This window comes from Toxorhynchites rutilus, chromosome 3 (assembly GCF_029784135.1).
Source record: "Toxorhynchites rutilus septentrionalis strain SRP chromosome 3, ASM2978413v1, whole genome shotgun sequence".
NCBI classification, from domain to species: Eukaryota; Metazoa; Arthropoda; class Insecta; order Diptera; family Culicidae; genus Toxorhynchites; species Toxorhynchites rutilus.
Window position 1 is genome coordinate 90153041 of NC_073746.1, and position 16167 is coordinate 90169207.

General features: G+C 36.2%; 1 protein-coding gene across 2 annotated transcripts in view; it reads left to right on the top strand.

Moving 5' to 3' along the window:
* Nucleotides 1–16167, top strand: part of LOC129775715 (uncharacterized) — a 269934-nt gene that overhangs the window by 74085 nt on the left and 179682 nt on the right. For both annotated transcript variants that reach the window (XM_055780752.1, XM_055780753.1), the window contains exon 2: nucleotides 1733–1799. The gene's annotated coding sequence lies outside the window, so the exon portion shown is untranslated. The remainder of the gene's footprint in view (nucleotides 1–1732; nucleotides 1800–16167) is intronic.

Sequence of the window (16167 nt, forward strand, 5' to 3'; positions counted from 1 at the left end):
CGAGGATTTAATTTTTCACCTGCATTACTTTTTCCAAAAATGTACACTTTCGCGAGGAATTTGAGCAATTTAAATAAAAATAAACATTACGTGTCACTTCTTCACAAAATCAGCAACAAATTTCGCTCGATTTATAGCAAGTTTATAATTCGTAGGCCATCCTTAGTTTCCAATCCATCCAAACAACGTATACGGCCAAGTTACCGCATGTCGTTTAAGCTCAATAAAACTCCCATACTGCATATTCTTCGGCAGTTCTATTCTTCGTGCTATCAATCTACATAAGTTATCGAATGGGGTGAGAGCTGGTAACAAATCAGGGTAGTCCAAAATCGAAGCCCCAGTCCTATAAACCATGTAAAGGACTTCTGACTTTAATGAAATGATGCTGTGGAAAGTCATCTGAAACAGTCCCTTCTGAGAAATAAAATCTAACATTAAATAAATTTGAAATGGAATAATGGTGCAATCGAGGTGTTTACTTGGTAATTTTTAATAAAAAAAATATTCAGGAATGTTCACGTGGACAACAGGGGAAGGGGGTCTGGTCAATGTCCACGCTTGTCTACGGAGGGGGGGAGTCTAAAATCGTACTTTTTGTGTCCACGTGGTATGTGGACGGGCCCTTAGCTGTTACTCTCAGAGACTTTAATGCTCAGAGGAACAGTTTGTATGAATGAGAGATTCAATCAATCTATTCACTTCATGCCCACCAGCGAAAAGAAGAAATCGTTTCTCCGATGAGCGTGTTCTCCCAGTATTCGTGCATTAATTCTCCAGTACGTGCTCTTTTGTTCCTACATTCTCTGAGCACATTATATAGATACCAGATGTGAAGACATGTTTTCCATTTGAAGATATTTAATTTTGTGAACACATACTGAGGTCATTTCAAAGTATGTGAAAATAATTGTTTGTGTGATTTATCGAACATGATTTAGAAATATGGTTTGCTGATTTTTGTTCTGCATGATTGCATATGAATACATTTATTCCTGTCATGCAGAGATATTTGAAAAAATCATCTGGCATCCCTCACATAAAAGCTATTTCTCTCGTGAGAATGATATCGGGCCGAAACCGAGCAAATTGCCCCGATCGCGTGTATGCCGTACTGCCCGATGGTAAGCTGATGCGGGAAATATCAAATTGAGAAGTAAATGAATCCATTCTTACCGTTTTATTCATCTGAGATATCTACTGGGAACTTGACTCAATAGATATGACTCACAGTAATCGCCTCTGAATCGGTTTCAAACAACAAAAACCTTATATAAATGATGTAGAAAATTACATCGTAAATCGCTTCCAAAGAAATTTATTTTTCTTATTTTTTCAGAGTATTTTTCAAAATTTAGCATTTGTAACGAATGTAAAACTTGCATGGTAGGATTCTATCATTGACCCATTGCATTTCTATTTATGCTGGTTTAAGAGAAAATCAGGCAGCTTAATTTGCCCGGCAGGCGCTTCTTAGACACATCTCCTCTACCATAAGGGAAACGAAATATTGGCTATTATTTTTTGTTTCTTCCTTCTGGAGGTGGAGGAGCTGATCGATAAATGTGTATAATTCATCCACCAAAAATCATTCGCTGAGTTGTGGCCCGATTTCCAATAGATGACATACAACCACACACAAAATTTATACATTGAGTATTTATACCTGATGAATTATGTATTTTTCTTGCATCTTTTTTTTTCTCATGTGTTTATCATTTTCTCTTTTCAGAATTTTCATCGTCAATTTGTGAAAGTGAAACTGAATGCAACAGTCTACTATAAATAAAACCAAAGCAGTAAGTAACATCTGTCGAAATTATTTCTTTTTTGGTCCACAATTGTGTATTGAGCTTTCACGTAAAACTGTAAGATATAGATCGACGGAAAATAAACGATAACCGAAAGGTGTATTCCAAAATGAATGGATAAAATCTGTGGAATCTAAATGATCTCCCCACCTTCTTATAATCCACAAAACTTGACAGAATACACTGTTCATAGGCATGCGCTGGTCCACGTGTATCTTCAAGCTTGTCCTTTAAAAAAACACTTTACATGAAATAACAACAATTTACTAATAAGAAACACGGCGAGTAATCATATTATGAATAACAGACAAAGCTTTACAAGAAAATTGATCAAAGCAAAAGGAAGGAGTACCAGTTGGAAAGATGCAAATATCTAAACGTAATGTTTCTAGTTCCTAAGATTTATGCAGTTGTAATTGAGGGGCTTAGAATGAAAGGGGTGTAAGTGATTTGATCGATTTCTCTACACCGACTCTCTCTTCTGGTCATAACTTAGCTGCAAATACATTCCCAGTTGTTTTTGACAATGTTTTTCGGTATATTCCATTTGTCGTCGGTATATTCCAAAAATGGGAAGGGAACGGAATTTTCATTCTGATGAGATCTTGGTGAGTTCATGGCTGAAAATCATATTCTCGGTGTGTTTCCAGCGTTCGATAAAACTATGACTTTTTGTTATAGAGTTACAATGTCATAAGGTTTCGAAATTCGCTCTTCCAATCCACCGCGATTTTTACGAGAATTTAAAGCAGAATGACGGCAAGAATAAATTTCATCATCAAATTGTTCAGTCATAGTGGACCAAGTACACATAGCCAGTCGTAAAACCTTCTCGCTGACCAAATAGTTCAGAAATAAAATCGGGACACGTAAGCAAAAAACCACCCACATAATGTTCATCGTTAAAAATTCTGGCAGACATAAAATATATGGACATAGTAAGTTTCACGAAATTCTTGCAGTCTAGGAGTTTGTTTTCCATTTCTTCTATTTTTTCTTTCTTTTCAAAATTCAGGTGCAAATGCATCTTCTTTTACAACAAGGCAATAAATGTTTGAAAGGCCACCAACTGATCTCTGGTAGATTAGGTAGTAGTTTAACGCATGGGGTTTCAAATTAATCCTTTGGATGAAAATAGAAGCGAAATCCGTCAAAAATACTCCTCTCGACCCAAGATTTCATGTTTTCTTTGATCATGTGTTACCATGTTCAAGTAATTTAGCATATTGTTTACTGTCCAACTCTTCAAATGTGTATGAAAATGTGTGTAAACCTACCGATGTTTCATGTATACCTATTCCTACCACAGTGGGTCAAGTGACCCTTTATGAATTTAGTTAGTGAACAATGACTCGATTTATATATTTTTGTTGAGAAACGTGGCATACCATATTTCTCCTGTATATTTCGATATTTTTAGGGTAACAATTATTAGCAACATAATGAAATTACAATTTTTGACACATAAAATAGCACTGTAGCTTGGAATGGTTACTGTTAGCTCGCTTGGATAGTCAACAATACAATTAATTCTAATCATTCACTATTCCTTCATAAATACAACAAAATATATAAACCAATAGCAAAAATTTGTGTATGTGTATGGTTTTGTATCACAACCAAACATATAAATCTTTCTGATATCATATGAATGTTTGCATGGGTCGAATGACTCGTTGCGGTAGTTAGGGCAGATTACATATATTTCTCAGTAAAAAAAAATAACAAGAGAGGAGGAAACACTGAAAAATACATGCGATGTATGTTTCAAGAAAAGTAGTGTGGGCAAATTATGTTGTGACAATAAAATTTGCAAGAATATTTTGACCAAAAGTTTAAAATGGCTCATTTGACCCCTCGTGGTAGGTTTAGTGTTGAATATCGAATGCCGAACATTCGATTTTATGTCGTTGATAGCTGTGTAAAATTTCTGGGAATGCAATGAGTAAAATTTAAATCCAAATTCAAATTGGAAAAAAATACACGGTGCCACAAATTTTACCCTTGGCTTCTTTAAATGATTTTTTGTTTGAGCTTGGCTCAAAACTAAACGTCGCAATGTAGTCAAGCTATCCATCGGCTCTGCTCACCATCTTTCTGAAGATTCCTGAAGGTATCTGAGAAGAATTAGGGATATCACGCTGAGATGACTTTGGAAAAAGCACCGTTCGTGACCGATTTCGCAAATCACAATGCATTGGTAAAACATACGACTGGTACCGTCATCCGGGAGCAAATTGATCACCGGGGTGGGATTGATCAAACGTCCGAATAAAAACAAACTTAATTTTTTGAAAGTGTTATTTAATATAATTTAAAACATTTTTATATGACACGATCAATAATCATCTGTAGGTTCTTTTCGTCAGTGTTTTTCATCGAATGAATTTCAATTAAATTGTATAATAATTTATCTTTTTCTGAACAGCATTCTCGTTTCCATGTTTAAGAATTGTAAGAACATATTTTCAACAAATCTATACGGTATTCATAGACTCTAAACATATCAATTCACACTCAGCTTATTCTTTATGAGTAGAAATAGTAATCAGATAGTTACAATTACTATCAAAACAAGTGAGAAAAATCAATTCTTCATAAAAAGTATCATGAAATAGAACTTTTCTGCTTGATTAAACAACCAATGTTGCGAAAAAATGAGAAAAAATGTACATGATAAGTTCGGCTCTGTTACAGCTGAATTGCTGAAATAAGCCTAAAATAAATAAACAGAAGGTATAACAAAAAATGTTTAGGGCCATAGATTTCATAACCTAAAACAACACAAAACCAGTCATTTGGAGTATCACCTATATGACCTTATTGACGTAAACCGGATATGTTCCGGATCAGTTCCGAGGGAAGTGACTACTTTATGATCAGAACCATAGGTAGAGCTCCTGGCAGAAGAAAACTTGAATTTTTGCAGCACTGTATTGAAAATGACAATCAAATAGTCCCGTCTTTTTATCAACTTGTACCATATTTTGAGTAGAAAATAAAAAAAAATATGTTTTTCTTTGTCATTATTCGAAAAAACACCGAAAATGTTACCCCCTAAACATAGAGCCCTGAGGGGGCCAAACATGTTTGTAGGGAACATCAAATCTTCCATATTCAGCCATCCCATGTCAAACCGATATAGTGGTTCTCAGATTTTCGTGAAAAATGGTAGAATTGATCTTTTTCGCAGAATATTAGATCCGTATTTTGTAGTTTTTCATTAGGGTGACCATTTCCATTCTAGGGTGTTCCGAAAAATCATTTTTTTCGCCTTTTTCCCAAAAATGACTTTCATAGCTTTCGAACTACTGGATCGATTCAGATGATCGATAATCAAATTAAAGCCAATTACTTACTCTTTTTTGGAAAAATGTTAGGCTCACCAAGAATTTAGATTTTGTTTTCGTAATTAATGATCGTATTTGTTTTTTGTTGTTTTCATTGGGTGCTATATTTGGACTAGAGGGTGTTATATTTTTTAATATTTTTTTTGAAAGCTGGAATTTTTTACATAGCATATCTAAAAATCGAAGATGTGGTTTCTTCGCTTTTTTGTTTTGAATTTTTTATTATTGATCCGTTTATTTTTACAGGCTCTGTTACATAGGTTTGAAGGAGCCAGACTCTTAACTATATTTTTACTCAAATATATTAACATTTTTCCTTGATTCTATGGTTAATAAAATAGAAAACCGATTACTCGCGGTTGACTTGAGTTTGGAAAGGTGACACATTTTCATTAGGAAAAGGATGGGATGCACGGAAATTGTAATAATGTTCACAATCACACTCACATTCATATTCTCATTCACACCCCCATTTCACACTCAATTCTTGAAACTATCCTTACATCTAATATGTATTTGTAATTTAACTTATTCTAATGTTAGTAGGAAGGGAACCGAAAGCTCCCGAAGGACGAAAAGGAGGGGAATGTATTTTGAAAGTTAACCGATTTTTAAAAAAAATATTTTTATCCCTTTTTTCCCAGAAAAGGACCTTTTTGAAAAAATCAAAACTTTTGAACCACTGGACCCATTCAGATGATCAACATATCACATTGAAGCCAATAACTTAGTCTTCTTAGAAAAAATTTTACACTTGCGAAAGATTCGGATTTTCGTTTTTATAATTACTGATTGTGTTAGTTTTTCATAGTTTCCCCGGTTAGATAGAAGACAATACAGTTTTTTTATATTTTTTCTTGAAAACTAAGATTTTTTTGCATAACATATCCAAAAATCAAAGATTTGTCTTTTTCATGTATTATTATATGCAATACATATTGTATACAAGTTTTAAAATTTAACTTATTTACCGTCTTCGTTCAATATTCCTATACAACTAGACTAGATCTATGCGACTAGAATCCAATTTTTTCGCAAGTGTAATATTTTTTTCAAAGAAGACTATCTTATTGGCTTTGATTTTATATGTCGACTATCTGACCCGGCAAACTTCGTCCCGCCCAAAATTTATTTTTCGTTATCACATTCACGTTTTTTCACTAAGCACGTTCATGAGTCCAATCGCAGAACTGTTCATTGATTGATTTTCTGATCCACCCTTTAAAATTACCTTTTATTGTAAAATTCCTAGTACTTCTACCAAAACTCGACATTATAATTTCAGATTATTTTCAGACACAATTTTCGTTCAAGATTTTTCAACCACTTGCAAATAACATGTTTATTTGTTACATGGAATAAATGTTTGATACAGAAAATATGACAGAATAAAGACAGCCCTAAATCGGACAATTCCTTTCTCGAATTTTGCTCTTATCAACACATTCGGCGATCCATTTTTATTTACATAGATAGAAGAAGATATAGGAGTGCGTTTTATCACACTATCAGCCCCCTTTACTTCAGAGAGAGGGGAGGAGTGTCTATCTACCATAGGAACGTTTCGTGCCCCCTAGAACCTTGCCTAGAACATGCCGAATTCGGCTCCATTTGCTTGATTAGTTTTCGAGTTACGCAAAAATTTGTGTTTCATTTGTATGGCAGCTCCCCCTTAAAGAGGAGGATGGAGGAACAACCGTAAAAACATTTATTGCACCCTAAGACCCCCTTATGCCTAATTTTGCTCCATTTTATTGATTAGTTTGCGAGTAATGCAGAAATTTGTATTTCGTCTGTATGGCAGCCCCCCCCCCCTAAGAGAATGGGGAGGAGTGTCTAACCACCATAGAAACATTTATCGCATCCTAGAACCTCCACATGCCAAATTTTATTTCGTTTGCTTGATTCATTCTCGAGTAATGCAGAAATTTGTGTTTCATTTGTATGGCAGCCCCCCCCTTCCCTTGGAGAGGGGGTGGGGTGTTTAACCACCATAGAAATATTTATTGCACCCTAAAACCTCCATGTGCTCAATTCGGTTTTATTTGCTTGATTAAGTTCCGAGTAATGCAGAAATTTGTGTTTCATTTGTATGGTAGCCCCCCCTTAGAGAAAGGGTGGGGTGTTTAACCACCATAGAAACATTTATTGCACCCTATTTGGTTTTATTTTCTTGATTAATTTCCGAGTAATGCATAAATTTGTGTTCTATTTGTATGGCTGCCCCCCTGCCAGAAAGACAGAAATACAGACAGACATCACTCCATTTATATATATATATATATATATATATATATATATATATATATATATATATATATATATATATATATATATATATATATATATATATATATATATATATATATATATATATATATATATATATATATATATATATATATATATATATATATATATGTATATATGTATATATATATATATATATATATATATATATATATATATATATATATATATATATATATATATATATATATAGAAGATTTCCTGAATCGGTCAAGTAGTTCAGAAGCTATGCATTTTTGAAAAAGTGGTGTAATGATTTTTCGAACTATCGGTTGATTTTGAAAAATCATAAAAATCACCCCCGAAAGGAGGGATGAGTGTCGAACCACCATAGACATATTAATTGTCCCGTGAAACCTTCACATGCGAAATTCTGTTCCATTTGCTTAATAGTTTACGAGTTACGCAAAACTTTGTGTTTCGTTGGTATAGCCTTGGAAAGGGGGGATGAGTGCGAACCGCCATTGAAATATTTCGTTCCTTCTGAAACCTCCAAATGCCAAATTTGGTTCCGGTTAGTTCTTTGCTTTGAGAAGGGGAGGAGTATGGAATCACCATAGATACTTTCACTGCCTCCTCCACATGCCAAATTTGGTTCAAACTTTTAAAAAAGGTAGAAAAAAACTATTTATTGTCATTAGCTTATAAGTAAAGATTATCATGATGTTGCAAGCAAAAATGACCTTCCAATGTATATGATACATTTTTTAACATGGTAAGGACTAGACATGTTCAGTCCATACCTCAAAAACCTATGATTGAATATGAGTGTTCTGTAGATATACATACCATGAACAAATTAAGGGGCAAGTGCGACATCGATATTTATGTTTTTTTGTAACGCTTTAGCTTTGTGACAAAATAGCGTAGGGAGATGAGGTGCACCTATCTCATTTTTGTCGAGAGTAGATTCAATTTCTGCAATAGTACCACTTTGTTTCGTTTTCATAAACCTTGCTTACTGGTTTAGCTCATTGGAACCTCCATCTTTGTGAGCAAATGAATTGGAATCATTAACATTTCGTTGTCACCAATTTAATCGTGACACACAGATGGTCTCAAGAATTGTTGTTTTAGCACGTTTTCACTACAGCTGCTGCATAAACCTTAAACAGAAATTATCAGTAAACTGTTTCTATCTGATCATATCACAGTGCTCATCGAGGTACTTGAAGATATCGCTAATTTAATTTCCACGGCTCTTGCTGGATGTTTCTAAATGATCGAACCACGAACGTAACGCAAAACATTACTATTTGAACCATTTCTCCATCTACCACGCTAACTATTCTGCTTACAAAACCCGCAAGCCAGACAATTTTCACGCTCCACCGAATTGTGAGCTTTTCACTTCTGACAGTTGGAAATCTAAAAAAAGTAATTCTACAGCCATTGGGCACGCAGAGTGGGTGAGGAACGGTGCGAGCAGCAAGTGGGAGCATCGCAGAGCACTGGAAAGTGTAACAAAACATGCCTCGAAGAGTAATAACGACGACGACGACAGCAGAATAGTGCAGCGTGGAATTCCTCACGTCTGATGCTTCCGCCACACGATGGGAAACGGATGGAGCTGGGCTTGATTGCTGTACCCCTCCGTGGCCGACTGCAACGGCTGCGTTGCGCCTCGGATGACATTGACTACAACGAGCCGAGGGTGGCTGCTGTGGCCGATTGCGGTCACATTCAAATGATGGGAATTGGATCTCGGGCAACGAAATGAAAATTATATAAAAAAAGTTTTCTTTTCATCTGCCAAGATTGAATTTTGATATCAAATTTTATGGTTTTGTGGCTTTCTGCATTTGCATTCGAGGGAGTTACCGCGTGACAGTCTTTATCAGATGGAATTTTCTCGGTGTAATCAACAACAGTAAATGATTGCTCTGCTTTGCTGTCATGATGAGGATTTGTGCGAACAACACAGCAGAATCTTTCTCTGGTTTGCATTGTGCAAAGTCATGACACTCCACGCCACCGATTATCACGTAGAAGCTGCTATTTTTGGTTCATCACTAGGGCTCTGTTTCACAACAAAACCGGTGTACATTCCGCGCTCTCAAGGTCGACACACGAAAAACCCCACCGAATTGGGTCACCCTGCGTCAAAACGGTAACATTTCTGAAACCGCAACTTTGCTCGTAATTACCGTTCAACCGTCTCGCTATACCTAGCTTAGCTTGGCTGTGTCTCCGATGGTCGTACGTGCTTCGACTCCAATCCATTCGGGCTGAGTGATGCAGAATGTGTAATGAATGCCGACTTAATTATGCTAATGGCATTGATTAACTGAATTCGTTATTACTGCTGCCTCCTGGTCGGACATTCCCAGGCGACTTCCACTCGCAACTCGAAGAAGCCAGGAGACCGATAATAACTCCAGAGACGAGTAGAACGTGGTAAAGCAGTGAACTTATGGCTACATTACAAGATGCTTATGAATGGGTTAAAGTTTTTGGGTCCTTTGATGCGAACGGAGGCTGCAGGGGAAGTCTCGTGCCGTATATTGCCTCTGACGACGACGACAGAGTCCTATATGGGGGTTGCCGACGGTTGCGCCGTCTGAAATAAGCTGTATGGGCGGCGTTCGATGTATGGCTTGCTGTTCGTTATAGTGACACTTAATTACATCAATGCCCCAATTCAGTTGCATTATTTAGCGCAGTCTCTCGAGTCTCTCGCTCAATCGCTGGGCATAAATGTGACGTATAGCGGTATACGCGCTTCATTACCTATAGTGGATAAGTGCTAAAATGTGCGAACCGGTTTGACATTTAAATATATCTTTATACTCATATATAGGTCTTTCCCTGCTCACGCCGGTGACTCGATGGGCTCGAGAGTGAGTTTGTATGGGCACTTTCAAGCGGCCGGGCAAGTTTCGAGTTCCAATTCGCAAATGTACACCTAATGAAACAACAAGCACGGATCGAGTCTGTTGTTTACCTACTTACATGCGAGACCCAGATTACGCAACGAAAGTGCTACAAGAGGCGACAGAACGAAACCTGGCCCCGTTACGCCTATATCAATATCCATCCGAGAGAGCGAAAGATACTACAAACCAAGGCTCATTTACGGCTAACTGCCCATCTTGGGGCTATGGGAAAAGCCACATCATATGATGATAACACAAGAAAAAGGTGGAAATACCTTCTCCGCTCGTCGGATGTCGTCGCGAGATGCAACCCGAGAGTTGTCATCGAGACCCAGAAATAGCCCTGCGCCTCGTTCCCGTGCACCCTTGCTGGAAAGTACTGTCCCGGAATTCTGTCAACAAACAGAGATCACGCTTGGGTAAAGCCGGAGCTTTCTTAGCCCCACGAATGAATGTGTTCCGAGGCAGCAACAGGCAGAAAGGGGGAATCGTGCAATTGGGTGCAGCCCGGTCGAGTGCAGCTTTGCATCGAGATAAGCCAGTTTTAGCCAGCTCGGTTCTTGCAGGCGACATTATGGCGACGAGTGGTGGTACATAATGGTCTCGCTTGAACTTTTTGTACGACATTTCTGTCGAACGGCTACAGCAAAGAAACTATATGAGCTGGAATCAGATATGATGAAATGCAACTCTAAGCGAAGAAAAGGTGCCTTGATGAGAGAAAATGCCAGTGACAAAAAATGCGATGCAATTAAGGTTTCATTTTATAACAATTGCGACCGGAAAATAGCAGAATAACCTTTTCACTTTTTACACCTCTCCCGAGATTTTTTTTGACAAACGGAATCTTGGAATCTCTTTAGGAATTGTTGAAACGACCTTTTGCGATAGTTGACTATGGAAAAAAAAACTAGATGTGGGTTATATCTGTGATATAACCGAAAGGTTAGCTTAGTAATCCTTTGTATGAAAATATATCTGAATCATCAATTCTCACAGAATGAATGAATGGATATTTTCTATTCTTTTGACGTAGAACTACGTCCTTGATTTCTCTATAGGAGGGTCACTCTACAAAAAATGTAACGTTTATTAAGAGTTTTCAAATGCATATTACGCAGAATCGTTCTTACGATATATGTTTATAATATATACTATTGGATATACTATATATGCTATTCGCCTGAGACATTCACAGTGGAAATAATAAAACAAGTGAGCAATTTAACAAATAATGGAGGTATGTTTTGAGAGCGGATGCGAAGGTAAATCATGTGTTATGCTTTCTTTATTTCAACTTCATTCTCATGAATGGTGTATGCAATAAAAAATTGTGTGCAATAATTCGTTCAATCAAAAAAAAAAAATAGGCCGATTTTTACAAATGAAATTGAAGTAATCAGATGCAAGATCTCATGCATCACTCGAATTTCATGCAATATTTCATCAAAGTGACGAGCAAAGTGCCACCCATACAGTGATCGTTCGTTAATTGGGCCGGAAATTAATACAATTATCGAATTTTACTAGCTAGCTGGACTGCAAAACAGCAAAAGTAATACTTCAAATTGGAGATGACATCTATAATTAATACATAACTGCTTTGCAGCCCAGTAAACGTATGCCCTGTTATAGATGAGTTTAGTTGAAGATAGTCCAGTTAGCGAATGACTTCGGTATATGACGGGGTGAAGAACATCTTGAGCAAGTGTCTTCCGAGCGAAAAATTATATCAATACTATGAGGATGGCAGCGATTATCATGCGAGGATTTATTGCGATCGGCATTACATCGCATCACAAAAATAAAACGAAATTAAATATTAATTATCTTCATGACTCGTAATCATGATCATAATTCTTAATGACTTAATTTCTTCTATGAGCATTGGAACCAATACGACTTGATTGTGATAGTCTGCAAACGAAAATTATAATGTGTATTTTACCTGAAAATTAAATCGTAAGAATTTTCAGCTATTTTTTATTTCTTCCCCATAATCCTCATACTCAATGTAATCAATGGCGATATATTTTTTTTTTGTTTACTGATCCACATATACTTCATTTACCATCTCACCCTGTTATGTGTTATTATTCGTCAATCATTTTCAGTTAGACTGTTGAACTTCCAGCCAGAAGTATATTCTCTTTTTTGTTCGTTACAATCCGTTTGATGGTCATGAGTACATATAGCAAACGGTCTTTTTCAGGGCTACTATTGCAATTTCAATAGAGTTAAATTAACAGATTTCTGAACAATGAAAAAAATTACATTTAGAAAAACAACTGTTCTGAACAATCACAGTCCTACGTCAAACTCCCGTCCGTGCCCCTAGGCTCAGACCCTTCTACTTTTTGTAAGTGCGTAAGTGGATGAGGATAAGTTTGTAATCATCATTTATACAGGGAAATACATGAAAACTCAACTCTTTTGAGGATAAGTTAGGAATCATCATTTATACAGGGAAATACATGAAAACTCAACTCTTTTGAACTTCTTGTTGGTCTTGAAAAGGACCAACGAGTTTGCATGGCTTTCTGAAGTGTTCACAACGCTAGTGGCGCCGGCAACTGATTACTCATGCTGGTTTACTGTTCAACTCTTCACTGCACAATTTTTATTTGTTTCAGTGAGTACGTTTCGAAAGTAACAACGAATCTTTCGTTTGAATATGAACTGCCCAAATGAATAAATGTTTCAATTTGCTCTGAACATAACGGTTGAAAACATCACATCAGATTCTTCAAACGAATTAACTAGTAACAATACGAGCTTTCACGAAGAAGAAGATATATTTCCTTTATTAGGCATCAAAATAGTGCAAAAAGTGAACCAGCGTGAATTACGTTCAACATTAAATGTGAGAACGGTTCATCAGTAAGAGTGACTTTGTAAGGCCCAGGCTAGGAGTGCGAATCGTTGCCTAATTTTGTGTTACTTTCAAGATGATTGAACGAGGGTATTAAAAGATGACAGCGTCTTAGAAGGAGCTTGGGTCACCAAGGCCTGGCGAATTGCGACAGATGCGAAGCCAAATCATGGTTTCGTCACGTTTGTTCTTCGATATCCAAAGACAGAGGTAAGCACCATCACAATATGGATTGCATTCCCAATCTCATTTTATTTTAAAAAAAAATAAAACATTTACATTCAAGAAATTAAATTTTCCTTTTTAACAAAAGCTATGAACATTGTATGGTTTCGCTTTTGACATAGTACTATGTCTTCGATTCCTATATAGGAGGTAACGATTCGTTAAGAGTTTTCAAATGCATATTATTCAAAATCGTTATTGTGACATATGGATGCTTCAATTGTCAAATCGATTAACTCCATAAAACAAGAAGTTGAAAAAATTGATAAAATATTATATGTTGTTTTTTAAAATTCTTTTCAAATTACAAATTCGAAAATACGATGTAGGACGTATTATTGCAAATGCATATCCGATCTAACGATACATATAAAGTAATGGAATAAACTACAGTTTTTTCGTGATTAGGGGAGTTAATCGATTTGGCAAGTGAAAGCCAATTATAAATTCAAATTCAGCCTTTGAATATTTTTTTTTATTATGAATTTGAAAACGTTTTTTCATATATTAAACTTCTATTTCTGTATCTTACACCATTCATTATGTTATGTTTTTGGACATTTCGGTCCCATTTATCAGAATTACGGCTTCATTTTCGACCAGTCGAATTAATTGCTGCTTTCTTTGCTGTGATCACATGACGAATCCGAATAAATACAAAACCGTTTCCGGTTTTGCCGAACTTTCTGCCAGTGATTTGTATTGAAGAACATTCCGATTCATTATTTTCCCTACTCAAATATTTGACATTAACATCGATTTCAATGTTATAACGGTTTAATTTTTTTTTAACAATTCACACTAAATTTGCAAAAAGTATCTGCACTTGTAGCAGCTCGAATAGAACTATTTTTCTCTTCTTTTATTTTCATCGAATTTCGTTCGTGTAAGCGATTTGCGATGACAGTGATACGGTGTCGACAACTATGTACGACATAAGTTTGTATGAGGCAAATTATTCCCGGTCGGCCCGGAAGGCAGTTTTAAATTGCTACAATTTGTATGATTACGGCACTTATTCGCCGATTTTTATTTACATAGAGTAAAAATAATTTCCTTTCCTAATTTTTATTTAAAGAGAGGGTCCATTCCTCCTGCAATCCCAAATTGTCATGCTCATTCCCACAATTCGAAATACGAAGCTCAATGCCGTCAACGCGTATAACGGAATTAAACGAACAACTTACAGATGACTCCCTAAGAAAGGAAAATAGTGCAGCTAGATTTTTATCTTTTCTGTCTGTATGTCTGTCTGTCTGATTCTTATGGACTCGTAAACTACTGAACTGATCGACATGAAAATTAGTATGTAGGGGTTTTTGGGGCCGGGGAAGGTTTTCATGATAGTTTGAGACTCCTCCTCCCTCTCTAAGGGGAGGCTGCCATACAAATGAAACACCAATTTCTGCATAACTCGAGAACTAATCAAACAAACGAAACCAAATTTGGCATGTAGGGATTTTGGGGTGCAACAGAGATTTCTATGATCGTTAGACACTCCTTCCCCCTCTCTAAGGGGGGACTGCCATACAAATGAAGCATAAATTTCTGCATAACTCAAGAACTAATCAAGAAAATAGAATCAAACTTGGCATATATAGGTTTTAAGGGACAATAAACGATTCAATGGTGAATAGAAAATCCTCCCCCCTCTCTAAGAGGATGCTGCCATACAAATGAAACACAAATTTCTGTATAACTCGAGAAATAATCAAGCAAATCGAGTCAAATTTGGCATGTGGAGGTTTCTATCGTGAATCAACACTCCTCTCCTCTTTCTAAGGGGGTGCTACAGATGAAGCATAAGCAAAGGAGCAATACACTATTGAAGGAGCAATACACTTTTTTATGGTGGTTTGACACTCCTCCTCCCTCCCTAAGGGGGGGCTTCATTATTCGAGAATCAATCACGCAAATGGGACCAACTTAGGGATGTGGGGGTTTTCGGGTACGCGAAATGTTTCTATGATTTTATTACACCCCTCCCTTCTCTGGAATGGAGGGAGGGTTCCAAAAAAAAGAAAATACATATTTCAATCAAACATACTCCAACCGAACATGACAAATGAAAATTTTCGGAAATCTCTGAAGAAAATGGGACAATTTGCGAAAATTCAATTCCCATGTGTTCTACAATTTCATAGTGACAAGCGTTGTTAGTCCATTTGATGTTTGATCGTTTGATGTTTGAACGTGCGCTTAGTAAGAAAACGTGAATGTGATAACGAAAAATAAATTTTGGGCGGGACGAAGTTTGCCGGGTCAGCTAGTAATAAATAAGATATCAAAAATGATCACAGATTGTTTACTACAATTTGAATAAATGAAAAAACTTTGTTTTGTCTATCAGTGTATGACATCCGTAGACTCTACTACATTTGAATACCGAAACAAACGCATCCCCGTCATGTTTCGGTATTCAGCAATTCCAAGAAAACTTGAATTTTTGATTCCAATGAAAATATGTATTCCGTTTGGGTTGGACGAAATATGAGTTTTTCACAGCAATTGGGAATTTTTTGACTCAAGCGTAACTTTTGAAAAGGGCGTATCGATTTTAGTAAGAGAAATCTTTGATAATTAATATCTCAAAAACTATGAGTCGTACCAAAATAGGGTCTTAGAAAGAGTTATAGAGTATTGATGGTTGAATTTGAATAAAAAGTACACTGAGAAAAAAATTAGTACTCTTTTTTTATTTACAAAATAAAAATTCAATTTGC